Raw genomic sequence first — 16751 nt, forward strand, 5'->3', positions numbered from 1 at the left:
GTATACAGCGGTTGCGCACGGCGACCGCGTTGCCGGGCTTGACCCCTGCGGGACCCAAGGACCGGGGGTCCTCGCTGTGTTGGCACCGCCTGCGGCTGCACGACTACATGCCCCCGTCGACGTGATGTCCCAGGCACATCAGTGACTGGTGTGGAGGGTGACCCTGCGTCCCGATCCACCACGGGCGGAGGAACCAAGACTGTCTGATCCCTCAGTGCAGGTGTCGCAGACAGAGGAGTGTCCACATCAGAATCACTCACCCGTGACACATGGACTTGATGCTCATCCAACTCAACATGGACGTCAGAGTCGTCATCAAGGCTGGACTCATAGGCAGCCAGAGACAAGATGGACTGCAGCACTTGGGGGTTTTTGTGGCCTACCACCCCACGACCCCCACTAGTGCCGGGTTGATGTGGCGTTACCAACCCTGTGTCTGGCATGACAACACCATCCTCTGCCTCCATTGCGTCATCACCTGAAAATTAGAGAGAAAAAGGTCAATACACATGTCAGAAGCACACGACACACACACACATCGACAGCAAAGGCATCCGGCAGACATGTGACACACAACATATGACCTGGCATGCATGCTGGGTATACTTTGAATAGCTTCTGTGATCAGACCTGTTGAAAGGTGGCAGTTTCCATGGAAGTGGGTCTATGCAGTGCAGAAAATGTGTACGCCACTCACTACCTACATGTACAAGCACTACATGGTGTGTGCCAGGAAATGTGAAGGCAGTGCAATGTCAAATTCAGACATCACGTGCATTGTGCATTCAATGTGTACCATGTCTAGAAGCCAAGCACCCCTCCACCCCAGTACCAAAGCAGGGATGCCTAGCATGGTATCAAAAGGCTGACCATACACCTGTGTATTGACAGGCAGTGTTGACTGGCATCAACAGCTTAATGTGATTCAAATTACAACACTGCAAATGATGCTGGGACAGTGGGCAGGACACATGATGGAAACTCCGGAGGCCGCCCACGTGTGAAGACACAACAAGAGTTGGAGAGAGTCATTGGCCATTGAACAGGCTGAGGCCTGTGAGCCACACAGATTGTCAGAGCCTAAACATGTGTGCAACGCAGGACTGAGCCACAGTTGACATGGGAAGGCTGATGAGATGGCAGGCAATGTATGTAACCAAGGACTTATATTACAGTGATCATCCAGTCAAGGACACATAGGGGCATGCGTGCAATGCACATGGAGCATGAATGGGCACTCATGTCCCTGCTGGACATCTGACCCATGCACAGTACAAGTGAGATACCCTGCATCGAGTACTAAGGCTGTACCACACGGCATATGTCTGGCAGATTCTACGCTGGAAGTTATCATCTACACAGGACACATGAACAAGAAAGTATACATTGGCAAGATTGAAGCAGACCAGTGTAAAGGTGGAACTGGGGTGCAGAGTGGCGGAGGAGGGGCAAGGGAGCATGCCTACATGGAGTCCCGCATGCAGGCAGAGGAGACATGCATGACGGTAGCATTGCATTACTTACACATCAGAACCATGTACACGTCACATGTAGCAGCAATCATGCACAACACATCCCACAAGTGAAACACACACGTCCTCAACAAACACGCATCAATACTCACTGGACTGGGCATCAAAGTCCAGCTTCTCTCCCACTCCTTCGACCAATTCAGGTGGTATGAACTCCGCAACGAGAGCCTCATGCAGAGTGAGTTCTTCCTCTTCTGGTGCAGGCCCACCGCCAGTCACCAGAGTCAAGTTGTAATTTGAGGCACGCTTGGCCTTAGTGCTGCGCTTGATGTCATTCCAACGCTTTTTGTACTCCTGCGCCGTGCGCACCTCATGGCCGAATGAACTGACATGTTCCGCAACATGCTTCCAGTGGGTGTCACGTTGGGCAGCCGTGGTCTGACTATTGGCAGCCACTAGCATGTCACGGCTGTGGCCCCGCACGTAGTCCACGAGGAAGTCCAGTTCCTGCTTACAGAAAGGCTTCTTCCTCGACGTGCAGGAGGTCGTGGCTGTGTGTGGGGTCCCAGCCTGTGCTGCAGGTGCAACCTTCCTCCTCTTGGACTGTGGCGCAGACCCTGGCTGGCTAATGCCGTCCTGACCAGTATGGCCAGTGGGTTCGGTGGATTGAGCCAAGGGAGTGGCAGGTGGAGGGATGACCAGAGGCCTGACTTGTGTCAGTGGCAGCTGAGTGCCCACTAATGGACCCTGCGCAGCAACATCAGCTGTGGCAGGGTCGTTGGCCGCAACGGTCCTGGTTGGCAGACTCACAACCGGGGTGCTGTTGGGTGCATCTGCCCCTGCACTTGCCAACACCCGGCTGTTCGGGACAGCAGATGACATGACTGCCCCAGGGACACGTGTCTTGGTCTGAGCAGCCCGGCCTGCCCCTATGGTTTCCCCCCTGGCCTGTTGGAGATCTACCAAGGGCTCTTCAAGTGCCAACGCAGCCTGCGCTGGCAGACCCTGAGCCTAGGTGGCGGTGTCCACAGCTGCACCTGCAGCTACCACTACCCTTGGGCCCGTGGCAGTCGATGGAACGGACTGCCGGGTCATATGGGTGCCAGTGCCAGATGCAGGAGCTGCATCCCCCGGAACCACAGGGGGTGGTGGCATGGCTGCACTGACACATGGCACAACATTGTGCTCAAGTGGCGCACCCCTGCCTCTTCCCCCTCTGTGGCTGCCCTGGACACCCTGGAGTCCCCCTACTCCCTGGTCACCACGGCCACGTCCCCGACCACGCCCGCCACGAGGAGTACGCCCAGCTGAGGCACCCCTCACCTTTGGTGGCCTCCCAACCATGGCACAGATGTAGTAGTGCTGGCACAGATGGAGTGGTGCCAATGGGAGGTGTACACCACAATTGACCTGGGCAATTGGGGTGAAGGATGTGGGAAGCAAGATGTTAACAGCCCCCCTGCACCTGCAAGGCTGTATGTGACCCCGGTGATGTGGTGACGGGTCACGCAACGCTCAGGCACCCCAAAACTGCAGTAAAACCGTGCACGCAACCCTGCAGCCTACGTGCGTGGATTCAACCTCCCGCAGTACGCCAGCACCCAGTAACACGAATATTGCGTACACATGGGACACGCATGCTATTTGACATCGAAAATGGGTGCGATACACAGGGGCACCCGCAGTGGGAAAAAGAGTGTGTGCGACTCACCGTCTGACTAGCGCGATGCAGAAAAACACGCGTAACCAATACCCCCGCCAAAAGAAGAGATACGTCCTTGATAGCTGTGAAGTTGTGATGGTGTGCGAAACAACAGGAAGCAGCAACACACGTCGGTCTCCACGAAAGGCACGTACAGCGAACTGCTGGGCCCGCTCACCTTTAACCAGTGCTGAGGGAAACGCACGCGCGCGTCACGTCACTTACGCGCATTGGCCCTTTCCTCGTATTACATGCGGACGTGCAGTTTCCACGCGCGCTTACGCGCATGGCCCTTTCCTCGTATTACACGCGGACGTGCAGTTTTTCACGTGCGCTGAAATGCCCATGCACGTCTGTACGCGTCACGTCACAGGGGAGCTTGCGCTTGAGGGGCCTTCTGTCCAATGAAAATGCATATGCGTGCAGACGCGCTTACGCGCTAAGGGCCTTTCCTCGAATTACACACTGACGTGCAGCTTTTTCACGTGCCAAATCACTCCGTATCAAGCTGGCCACGCGTAAGCACACGGAAGACCACGCTCCTGCCCAGAAGGCCGAACTACTGCCCCCCAGAGCCCCGAGCATGCTCCCACCTGCCATCTGGTGCTGCCTGACTGCCTGCTGCCCACGTGCACTGCCATTTGCTGCCTGCACATCAGCCAGGGGTGCTGTTGCTGTGACCACCCCTGCTGGAACCGAAGACTCCAGACTGGGATTCCATCGCTCCACAGCCCAGCCCCAGGACCCAGTTGCCCACCCACTCCTGCCTCTGGGGTTGTCATGTCGGGGCAAACACCATCTGTGACCACTGACAACCCCCGGCCAGAGAGGCAGAGGGGCACCAGCTTCAGTGCCACCAAAGTTGGTGTCCTGGTGGAGCAAGTCCTGGGGCAGTATGATGCCCTCTTCGGAAGTTCCCGCGCCGACAAGGAAGGACGGACTCGGATCTGGACTGACATCGTGACTGCCATCAACGCGGAGGGGGTGGCAGTCCGCGACTTACAACATGTCAGGAAGCGGTTGGAGGACTTCAGGTCCAGGACCCTGAACAAGGCCCGGCGCCTCTTGAAGGCAGCGGATGCCAAGGGGCGCCGGGGCCACTTGTCGGAAGAACAGATGAGGGTCCTGGAACGCATATCCCCAGCGCTCCACGTCCAGGTCCTTGAGAAGCAGACCCGTCTGGAGTCGAGCGGTGAGTGTACATGCATCTTGATTGTGAGCAGTGCGTGTGGTGATTATTCAGTAGTGTGCAGGTTGCACATCTGTTTGTATGGGGTCGAGTATGGGTGGGGGTGTACAGAGCCGTGGGGCTGACACATGCGAGGGCTGTAATGTGTGAGACATGGATGATGCTTGTGTGTGTAGGCTTGCATGCCAAATGCAGTTGTGTGGGCACACATGTTTGGATGAATGTGTATGTAAGTAGACATGTCCGTGATGTCACGCATGTATGTTGTTTTCGGCTGCATGTATCAGCACTGTGTACATGTGCATGTGTGTGTATTTGACAAGGGTGCAACAGTGATGCAACATGGATGCATGTGACAGCGGTATGTGGAAGCCTGATTGGCAGATGTGACATGGATGCCAGTCTGAACAGTGCGACACTTGGTAGAGGTGTACACATGCATGCAAGTGTGGTGGTGTGTGTACATGTGTGGTGCACTTCCTGTGTTGCATGTGATGTCTGGTTCACCTTTGGCTGCTCATGCTGTTGTATGTGTATGGATGGTGGTGGCAGTTGCGATATGGCTGTGGTATGGCTAATGTGTGCGAGTTGTAATGACATGTGTGTTGGGGATTGTGATGACATGTCTGAGGTTTGCCAATGCCACTCATGTACAACTGTCATGTGTGTATGTGTCCATTGTACAGTGCCCTGATGCCTGTGTTTTGTTTCTCCCTGTCTGCAGCGTCAACTGATGAAGAGGGCGGAGAAGGTGCTGTGGAGCACAGCAGCAGGGATCCGACCGCCAGCCGGAGACGCAAGGCCCGGCTCCCCTCCCAGGTTGTCATCTCGTCAGGGAGTGAGGAGTCTGGTGCCGCATCCCAGGCCGCAGCTGCCGGGGGGAAGTCCAAGAGGCGGAGGTTGGAGTTGGACTCCTCGGCAGCAGAAGGGGCAGCTGGGACCCCACAGGGCCCAACAGGGGAAGATGGCACAGAGTCATCCAGGTTGGTGGGGGGTTTGGTGGAGGAGGAGGCCGTGCAAGCACCAGAGACGGGGTCTGGAGGTGGGGATCCCACTGGTGCTAGTGGTGCAGCGCAGGACCAGGGACAGGAGGCAGCACAGGCCGCCGCGGAGGTGCCTGTGTGCAATCCTGTCCCTGATCCTGTCCCTGCATCATCTTGCACCAGCAAGGATGCCTACGTCCAGACCCGTTTTCAGGCAGGGGATGAGCTCACGTCAACTGGCCTTCCTCTGCCTGCGGACGTGGCTATCCAGGTCTGGGTTGAGCCTGTCCTGGCTGGTGTGGCGTTGCGTCAACGGGCCATGCGAGGTGACCTGCAGTCTTTTCATGGAGAGACTGCACGTCATCTCGAATGGCTCGTTGACCACGTCAGCCTGCTGGGACAGGTCACCCAGGCCGGATTCCTCCGTCTGATGGGGCTTGCTCCGACCCCCTCCTCAACTGGACCCCCTACGCGCCAGTCGTCCTCTGTGCCATCTTCCCACCCATCAGTCACCTGGGTGCCCTGTGGAGCTGCCTCTGACAGTGCGGCCAGGCTGGTGGAGGAGGCATCCCTGCCACATTCGGGAGTCGGACGTCCAGCAGGGGTGGCCACATCAACAACTGCACCCCAGCCGGCGGAGGATGTGCAGGCAGCAGGAGACAGTGCACGGGCAGAGGCACAGCAGCAGCAGCAAGGTGGTGGGAGCCATGAAGGCTCGGGGCCTTCAACATCGGAGGGGCAGGCATCGGCCGGAGGGCAGGTGGACCCAGGACGGGGTGTGTCTTCTGTGTGGCAGCGGTTGGGCCAGCAGATAGGTGCGGAGCGGCGGCGGGCGGAAGAGGCGCGGCTCACAATGGTCAGGGCGGAGAACTCCATGCAGAGGGCCCTGAGGCGGGCCGAGTGCCTCGAGGCAATCCGCAGGGAGTTGGAGGAGGAGACGGCGTCGTCCCTGCGGACCCTCGGGGCCATGGAACAGGACCGCCTCGGGGACATCGAACAGGAGTTCGATGATGCCCTGGCCCAGAACACCATGGAGTGAGCCGCTGGACTTGCCCGCCGCCTTTGTATATAGTTATATAGTTAGTGTTAGGTTTCCTTTATTTTTTTTTTTATTTGGTTGCGATTGGACAATGCGCCACGTTTTTGTATGTAGTTCAGTTTTTTGTTAGTTGTCATAGTTAGGTTTCATTTGGTTGGGCTCATGGACCCGGGATTATCTTGTAAATAGTTCTTCAATGGATTTTTCTTTTTTATGGAGTTTTTTCATCGCCATGGAGCAATGGTTTTTGTTTATCATTTACCCTTGGATTTCTTTTCTGACTGTGACTTTGGACACCATTTATTTTGATTGTGCTGTGTGTTTTTGATTTTTTTCATGGACATTCATCTTTTGGTTGTTTTGCTTTGTGGTTTTTCTCATTTCATTTCCATTCTAGTTGATTTTGAATACATTTATATTTTCATCCTTCAATGTGTCGTATCATCTCATTGCTTTCATGCATGTCATGTTGGGTGTTTTAACATTCACTTGCAGCCATTGTGTGTAACAGACATGTGTTCATTTGCATTATTTACATTGGGTGTGTAACATGTAATTGCCTTTGATATGTGGGTGGATGTGATAGTTGGTTGGGCCTTTTGGCAGGGGAGGATGGCCATTACGGACATGATTGGGGATTGGTGGGACCCAGGTGCAGGGGGGCATGGATGGGACATGGGCGAGGGCCTGGTGGAGGGTTCCCCTGCACTGCTGGGGGGTGGGGGTGGTGGGAGACATGGGTGGGGGCCTGCTGGCAGGTGCCCCACAGTGCTGGGGGGTGGGGGTGCAGGGGTACATGAGTTGCACATGGGTGGGGGCCTGCTGGCAGGTGCCCCACAGTGCTGGGGGGTGGGGGTGCTGGGAGACATGGGTGGGGGCCTGGTGGAGCCTGCCCCTGGTGGCTGGGGGGTGGGGGTGGTGGGAGACATGGGTGGGGGCCTGGTGGAGGCTGCCCCTGGTGGCTGGGGGGTGGGGGTGGTGGGAGACATGGGTGGGGGCCTGGTGGTGGGTGCCCCTGGTGGCTGGGGGTGGGGGTGGTGGGAGACATGGGTGGGGGCCTGGTGGAGGCTGCCCCTGGTGGCTGGGGGGTGGGGGTGGTGGGAGACATGGGTGGGGGCCTGGTGGTGGGTGCCCCTGCACTGCTGGGGGGTGGGGGTGGTGGGAGACATGGGTGGGGGCCTGGTGGAGGCTGCCCCTGGTGGCTGGGGGGTGGGGGTGGTGGGAGACATGGGTGGGGGCCTGGTGGTGGGTGCCCCACAGTGCTGGGGGGTGGGGGTGCAGGGGTACATAAGTTGGACATGAGTGGGGGCCTGCTGGCAGGTGCGCCACAGTGCTGGGGGGTGGGGGTGGTGGGGAACATGAGTTGGACATGGGTGGGGACCTGCTGGCAGGTGCCCCACAGTGCTGGGGGTGGGGGTGCAGGGGTACATGAGTTGCACATGGGTGGGGGCCTGCTGGCAGGTGCCCCACAGTGCCGGGGGGTGGGGGTGCTGGGAGACATGGGTGGGGGCCTGGTGGAGGCTGCCCCTGGTCGCTGGGGGTGGGGGTGGTGGGAGACATGGGTGGGGGTCTGGTGGTGGGTGCCCCTGCACTGCTGGGGGGTGGGGGTGCTGGGAGACATGGGTGGGGGCCTGTTGGAGGCTGCCCCTGGTGGCTGGGGGGTGGGGGTGGTGGGAGACATGGGTGGGGGCCTGGTGGAGGCTGCCCCTGGTGGCTGGGGGGTGGGGGTGGTGGGAGACATGGGTGGGGGCCTGGTGGAGGGTGCCCCTGCACTGCTGGGGGGTGGTGGGAGACATGGGTGGGGGCCTGTGGAGGGTGCCCCTGGTGGCTGGGGGTGCAGGGGGACATGCGTTGGTGGGCAGTAGTGCAAGTTGACATGTGGGTTGGCTGGGGGGCATGGCCATGGTGGATGGGGTGCCTGCAGGACATGTGCAGGGTAGGCCCCTGTGGTGTGAGCCACCTGCAGGGGCCGTGGAGGGTGTAGAGGGAACACCTGGGAGGGCCCACACGTGCAATTCACGTGTGGTGCTCCCCGCGCACCCCTGTAATACACGTACCCTGATGGAATCACGTGTCGAACTTCCCCCGCACCCCGAAATACACGTACCCTGATGGAATCGCGTGTGGAACTTCCCACGCACCCCTGGAATACACGTACCCTGCTGATTTCGCGTGTGTAACTTCCCCTGCACCCTGAAATACACGTACCCTCCTGATATCGCGTGTGGAACTTCACGCGCACCCATGAAAAACACGTATCCTGCGGAAGTCACGTGTGTAACTTCCCCTGCACCCTGAAATACACGTACCCTGCTGATATCGCGTGTGGAACTTCACGCACACCCCTGAAAAACACATACCCTGCGGAAGTCACGTGTGTAACTTCCCCTGCACCCCAAAATACACGTACCCTGATGAGATCGGGTGTGTGACTTCCCGCGCACCCCTGAAATACACGTACCCTGCTGGAATCGCGTGTGTAACTTCCCCTGCACCCTGAAATACACGTACCCTGATGGAATCGCGTGTGGAACTTCCCGCGCGGAACTTCCCGCGCACCCCTGGAATACACGTACCCTGCTGATTTCGCGTGTGAAACTTCCCCCGCACCCCGAAATACACGTACCCTGATGGAATCGCGTGTGGAACTTTCCGCGCACCCCTGAGATACGCGTACCCTGCTTGCACGGGCCCAATCGCATGTGGAAATTCCCGCGCACCCCTGAAATACACATACCCTGCTGGAATCGCGTGTGGTACTTCACGCGCACCCCTGAAATACACGTACCCTGCAGAAATCGCGTGTGTAACTTCCCCTGCACCCAGAAATACACGTACCCTGCTGATATCGTGTGTGGAACTTCACGCGCACCCCGAAATACACGTACCCTGATGGAATCGCGTGTGGAACTTCCCGTGCACCCCTGAAATACGCGTACCCTGCTCGCACGGGCCCAATCGCGTGTGGAAATTCCCGCGCACCCCTGAAATACACGTACCATGATGGAATCGCGTGTGGAACTTCCAGCGCACCCCTGAAATACGCGTACCCTGCTCGCACGGGGCCAATCGCGTGAGGTACTTCCCGCGCACCCCAGTGATACACGTAGCCCGCTTGCTGTGCTGGTACAGGGTTAGCGCAGCCCTTTGCGCTGGATTGGGTATATTGATGGCTTTTCCCTGCGCGTGAGGCGTTCTTGGGGGCGTAACTGGCGCTGCTGCAGGGTCGCTGCGCCACTGTGCGCCACGGCTGGTTTTGGTGGCTGGAATCCATGAATACGCTGTGCGTGGAAATGGATTTTAGCCCACGCGGCTGGCGCAGGGATTCGCACGCGCACACTGTACGCCAGCTGCGTGCGCCACTTGCGCGCTGAATTCTATGAATTACCCCCTTAGTCTTAATTGACTTAGATTGTAGGGGAGTAACAGTATCTATAATGTTAGTAATATGAGATTGATAAAAAAAGGACTAGGAAGTCATTATTAGACTCACCAGACAGACTTGTCTCCATATTCGTAAAGAGAGGATTAGGAATGTCGTCTATGGGTTTCCATTTATTCAGAAATTATATATGGGTATATGTTGAATTATTAATCATCAATGGCTGTGATCTAGAAAGGTGAAATAAAACAGCAGCAAGGTCAGTACACTCGACTGGTAGTACTTGTTTACAGATTTGAACAGTATTCCGGGTAATGTGACCTTTATCATGGCTAATTCGGGTCTCAAGAAAAAGAAAGCCAAAGTCTGTAAAACAAGAAATAATTAGCAAGACTTGGGGATCATCAAACTCGTTAAAATCTAGATTAAAATCTCACAGAATCATTAAGGAAGAAGGTAGTTTGATGACTGAAAAGATGAATTCCATAATATGGTGGCATCCCATACCACAATTAGGCAGCTGATAAATAAAAATAACCTACAACATATGAGGAGCGCAATCCGTGCAGCTAACCTAACTGTGAGGAATCCTGGGGCATCCTCTCAAAAACCCTACCTAAATTCTCCTCCCAGGAGTAAGGCCCCAAAGGGACCAGAGGATTCCGGTGGAAGAAACACTGTATTTGTCTTCTATTAAATGGGAGAATTTTTTATTACCAGAATGTTTAATGGCCTGCTATCAGAGTAAGTTTTCTCTTCTTTGTTTACCCCTCGTATCAGCATTAAAACACATTATGATGCACATAAGAAGGAAAGATATAAAAACCAAAGCAATGAGAGCTTAACTTCCAATCAAAGTGCTTCTCCTATAAATCCGGACTATACAATAAACTTTAATGAATCCCTTGATAAACATATGTTTACTTAGGGGAATCAATTAGTTAAACACGAAGATGGTATTTGTAGAATAAATAGAAAGCAGAACAGTAGGGACTTCAAGTCCCATAATTCCCTAAGTACTGGGACGAGGAAGAGGGAATCAGAGGCACAAAACTGCCATGAGCAGTATATTGGTGTTAATGTCCGACACCTGAGCAGTACTGGGAGCTATTTACTGGGAGCTATTTAAAACCCTCTCAAGTGCGGGCCAGTAGAAGCAGTGGGAGGCAAAGTAGTAGTAAGAGCTGTGAGTGGCAGTTACTGAAGGCAGAAGACGCTGGGACCATTGCCATTGTGTGTGCAAAGCCGGATCCTGAGAGGTTCATCAGAGCTGACACTCTGAACTGCAGAGGCCACGAAGTGGGGTGCAGTATATTTGCAGACCGTTTCGTAAGAGAGAGAGAGGCTCTCTGAATTGCTCGTTCACTCCTGGTGGCTGGGGAGCACCAGAGTGTCAACAGAGCAAAGCAGGCTCCATTTTCCAGACGGCGAGTGCCACAGGAGAACAACTGAAGCAAACAGAAGATTGGAAAGCAAGTGAAGAAGCAGAGGCGGCATTGCACACGGACCAGAGAAAAGAGATCAGCGAATTTGCCTATGTATGGAAACACTGACACGCTCTGTAAGGAAAGGCTAACCTCTAATAACATTTTTGAATACCGAACTGATGTTAAGAAGTCAAATGAGCAGAGCAGAAACATTGTGAATAAAAGATGAAGTAAATGTTAGGATTATTTTTATAAAGACCAAGAAAATTGCCTATATAAAAAGGGGGCAATGGAACAAGCCAACCAGGACTATCATTGCCAAAGCCAAGGGGTAGTGTTATTCAAGAAAGTTAATCATAACCATCATTGCCCAAATCAAGAGAAAGTGGTTCTTAAGCAAGCACTTTTTTCCATCATCATAAAAGTCAAAAGAGGGCATTACAACAACAGAATGATTATACCCAATATTGCTTAAGACAAAGTGGGGCAAGTGTGAAAAATGAAGATTGTTCACAGCTGTGGGCCATTCAGCAGCAGAATGTTCATAACGAATATTGCCTAAGCCAAAGAGGGGTAACTGTGCATCAAGGGTAAAGCAAACATAAGTGTCATGTTTGCTTTACCCTTGATTAGGCAAACATCACTGTTGTTACCAGGTATCTAGCCAGGTAGTAACACTTATGTTTGCCTGACCCTTGATGCCCAGTAAAAAATGCCATGCCACATTAAGTATTTTCAGATTGGCACTTGCAATGCCATGCTCCATATACTTTCCTAATGTGTCATGAACCTTTTTACTTGGCATCACGGGTAAAGCAAATGTGATGAATGTTATTACATGGCTAGACAGGCTTACATTGGTGACTCCAGTCCGGTCATATATTCTTTGTGTGACATGGCATTTTTGTTCTTTGCATCAAGGGTACGAGCGAACATAAGTGTGATTGTGTGGTACACTAGCCTATCTTGGCATCGCCAGACTGGATTTACATTCTTTAAAGGTTCTATAAAAAAGGATTTTTAATTAAGCAAACAAAAATGCACACAACTATCAAAACACTACTGACCTACCCATGCAAGGAAAAAGACAGAGAAAACTGAAAGTAATAGGCTCTCTGGGTTGGTAGACGGAGGTGCTCATGCAAAAACTGCAGCAGCAAAATTTCAAGTTTGCAAAAATGTCTTTCAAAAACCATAAAAGGGGCTTAAAGGTCACTAGGATGTTTTAAGCATACCTGGTGAACAGGGCCACTTCAAATACTTTTTGGTCTTGTCTTTAGGGTTTCAACAGTCTTTATCCAAGTTTTCCAGTGTAAAACTGGAAGTCTGAACTCTTTTGGCACCAGACTGGTTGAAGCCAATGAACAGCAGTGATGTATTCCAACCATGCAGTGCTGTTTGGAAGTGGCAACGGCTTGATGGTCAAAGACACTGAAGGTGGTAAGCAATGTTGAGTCTCGAGCACTGGAAGACCTTGGGTACTGAGAAGCAGAGACTGGCCTTCAGTGGCCAGCAGGCTCAGCTGTCTCAAAACCCGGTCGGAGTACTGCAGCAGCAGCAGCTTGGAGCTTGAAGAAGCTGTTAACCAGGCAAATGAGGTTGATATTGGGCCACTAGAATACTTGACAGGTCTCAGATGAGAAAACAGCAGAGCATCAGCATTATGTGGTACTCAGAGATGTGGCAGCAGCCAAGCATTAAGGTCAAAGATGACTTTGGCAGTTTCCGTGTAGCAGCTTGGATGGTCTCAAATGCGGCCTAACTGGCAACGAGTTGGTTTCGACATGCAGGGAGAGCCAGAGGTTTCTTCTTTGGTTCTGTGGTTGCTGGGAGATACAGTCCAGTCCAGAGTCTACGGGCCATGTAAATTCGTCATTCTGCCCTTCCCAACCGGAAAATATTTATTGAGCACTTGCAGAGTCCTCTCACCTACAGTGAGCAAGGCCCGGTGTACAAGTGTCTCAGTTGTAGTAGGCTTTGTTCAGCAAGATGATCATGCCAAAGAGGCCCTGGGGATGGTTAGGGTCAAGACCTTGCCTCTTGCTTGGAAATTTCTATCTTCACTTAAATATCAGTGGACCTTTAAATAGACTATATCTCAAATACAGAGCTCCAGGAGAATGATTTGTCTAGAAGTCCAAAGACAAATCAACTAAAAGGTGGGTTTCCAATCTTTTAAAGGCAAAATGCTTCAGTGGATTGGTCCACAGCAAGCATGATGTCAGGGGTCCAATCCAGGCTATCGTAACAAGTGTCCTGTTCCTTCTGATGTCATACCCAGAGTACCTTGCCTGCAGGACAGGTCAGGAAGTTAAGGGAGCCCTAGAAGAATTGAAGATGGTGGAACCCCTGTATGATCCTGTTGTTAGAGCGCCATTGACATGACAAGACAGTCTTCGAAGCACTGGTTTTCAGGACCTCCAAAGGAGGATTCCTGTTTCCTGGAGAAAGGTGTTGACCTTCTTCAGGGAGATCAAAAGAGAAGCTTTCTGAGCAATGTCCCACATGGATATTGTGGGTACACCTAGGCCAGACAGCGATTAGATACCAGCCCTCTCATGAATGACTTACCTCGCCAAGCTAACACTAATAGGATATACAAATCATCCAATTATTTGTCGCTTCATAATTGTGTGATTCCAGTAGCTGTCATGTCATGATCAGACAGGCCTCACATTTAGATATTAACATGCCAGTAGTCTGACACGGGGCATGCAATTATTATATTTTGAGTCAGTGGTGCTTGTAGTTAATAAGCCATCTCTGGTTGTTGGAACTTCGTAGTTCAGCAGCTGAGTTTAGGAATGCGCCTGTGACATTTACACCAAGCTGTTTGCCAGGTACATGGTACACTATGCTTTTTGGAATGATGCATTTATTAAAGTGAGAGCTATTAGTGGAGCTTGCTTCAGAGATGAAATTACTGTCATCATTTTATGGATAAAAATGAGAAAAGCTAATGTTTTCAAGCCTTCACAGATGACATCCCGCCACAGTGACAATTAGCATAAGCCTGATAGCTGTCCGTGAATGCAATATTATGTCATTTCACCATGTACAATCTCACTTTGGTATTTCTAGGATTTTGGTTTTTGAAATATCTTGAAATGTGTTCCTATATTGTTAACCTCAGGCTTTCAATTATACAGTGGTAGATACAACCCATTAATACAGGGCACTACTGCCAAGCCACGACTAGATTTATGGCTAATGATTTGGATCACATTTGTTTTAAATATCTAATGGCTTAACATTTTCCAGTCTACTTCTCTGATGTCTCAGGCACTACTTTTGGCTATTCCCTGATTTCAACATTATTGCACTTTTAAGAAGGGACCAGGTTCCTGACTAACTTGTTAATTAGACTTGGCATTTATAAAATAATTTCATTAAATGATGGCTAGATAACTGACATTGTGAATTTACTGGTACAATATCTTTTCCAAGCTCAGCCTATATGTATAGCCCTTCAGTCAATTCATTATTATGAGATGGCAACCTGGTATTAATACTCCAACACGATACTAATTTCTATTTCAATAGTGGTACCAAGAATTCTGATCATCATGTTTACAGGAAATACTTTACTGTATTGCGGAAACAATGGGGCTCATTACAACTCTGGTGGTGTGGTAAAAAGTGGCAGCAATTCTGTTACTGCCATTTTAACAACACTGCCAAAATACAAGAATGCCAAACTGGTGAGAATTCCAGATGCAGTAATTCCGCCAGCGGAATTAGCACTGGTGGAATTACCTCCAAGATAATCAATGGTAATTCCACCAGTGGTAATTCTGATGGTGGAATTACTGCAGGAACATGCAATGGTAATTAAACTGCTCAGAGGTGGCAGTAAATGCATGCAGTTGCCGAAAATATGTCACAGATGCATCCAAAAGACTATTTCTGGCTCACAGATTTAATCAAATCCACTTTGAAGAAACATGCAACCCTTAGCAGACATAGGACCTAATTATGGGTCCAACTGTAACCCTGCCAGTGCTACCGGTGGGTTGCCGCTGGACCTGCAAACATTTACTGGCACCTCACTTCCCGGTGCCACTGTTTCATTACGAGTTCGTTGGCCGGGAAGTCAGGCGCAGGTATATTTGTTAATCCCCATTCGGACTCTATGGGAGTGGGGACACAGAAGCACCGGCACCGTTGCTAATGGTGCCAGTGTTTCCATGAAGGGTTTGCCTATCATGATTGCGGTTCACGGCAGGGTCAGACCTGTCAGGCACAGCGGCTCTGGCAGGCAAACACGTAATTTGCCGGTCCGGAAATAAGGATGCGGGTGAGTTTACCGGCACCCTTGTTTCCGGACCGGCAACAATGTAATGAGGCCCATAGTCTATGGGCTCCACAATATGATGTTATATATTGAGCTGCAGAAACATGAAGTGTTGTAGCTGGTAAGGAGACTGCCTCCACAAAGCCAAAGGAGATGTGCCAGGAAGAGACCACCCATACCCCGGGGCAGACCCTCACCCTGGTTAGTCAATGATGGATGACCAGATAACCACACTCTACCGGCTGAATAGGGGCGCCATAGCTGAGCTGCTCAGACTCATACAGCTAGACCTGCAGAGTGGGATCAGAATTAGGACTGCTGTCCCACCCCTGCTGAAGCTGGTGGCTGTCCTGCATTTTATAGCTATGGGCCCATTTTAGTGCACCGTTGGGATGCTACATGATATGATATGATAGTTTATTTATATGGCGCCTATACACAATGTGTTTCAAAGCACTTCATGACAAGGGAGGGAACAAGGGAAAATACAAAATATTCTTACATGCCATGAACAACAAGAATGTGAAATTAACTATCGTACTCGGCCTGATGACATTTCAGATAGTGAAATAGATAGGAAGGAAATGGGAACAGACCGGCGACTACCGTACTAGGCCTGATGACATTTCTGGTAGAGCCGGAGAGATACACGAGGTGAGGGAGAAGGAGGGGGAGGGAGAGGAACAAAAGAAGCAGCTATCGTACTAGGCCTGACGACATTTCAGATAGTGCTGGGGGGTTGGGGAGGAGGACATGGCATGTTGCAGCCATCTTTTTCAAAAGTAGTGGTACAGGAGATTGACACACTAATGCAACATGCACCAAATGACATCACTGTGCCCACTACCCCAAACCAGGTGCATACCACCAAGGCAAGTTTCTATGCCACAGCACACTTCCCCAGCATGATTGGTGCACTGGAATGTATGCATTTGGCATAGGTACGACTCCAGGCATAGGAGAAAATGTACCACAACAGAATGCAGTATTATTCTATGAACGTAAAAATGGCATGCAATGCTGATCCGACAGTGAGATACTGCTGCGCCAGTTTCCCGGGTTCAACTCTTAATTCCATGCTCCTGAGGAAGAGCACACTGCCAGCGTTCACGGACTCCCAAAGGGACCATCGTATATCGTTATTGGATAAGTAGCATCTGTCATAAGCCAATGCACATGGCGATCGACTAATGTGAAGGGGTGAATGGAGGGATATAGGAGGACCAAAATACACAATTTTGGCTTCCGCAGGCTCATTTCAGG

Source organism: Ambystoma mexicanum, chromosome 14 (genome assembly GCF_040938575.1).
Source record: "Ambystoma mexicanum isolate Mex_15411 chromosome 14, UKY_AmexF1_1, whole genome shotgun sequence".
Classification (NCBI taxonomy): Eukaryota; Metazoa; Chordata; class Amphibia; order Caudata; family Ambystomatidae; genus Ambystoma; species Ambystoma mexicanum.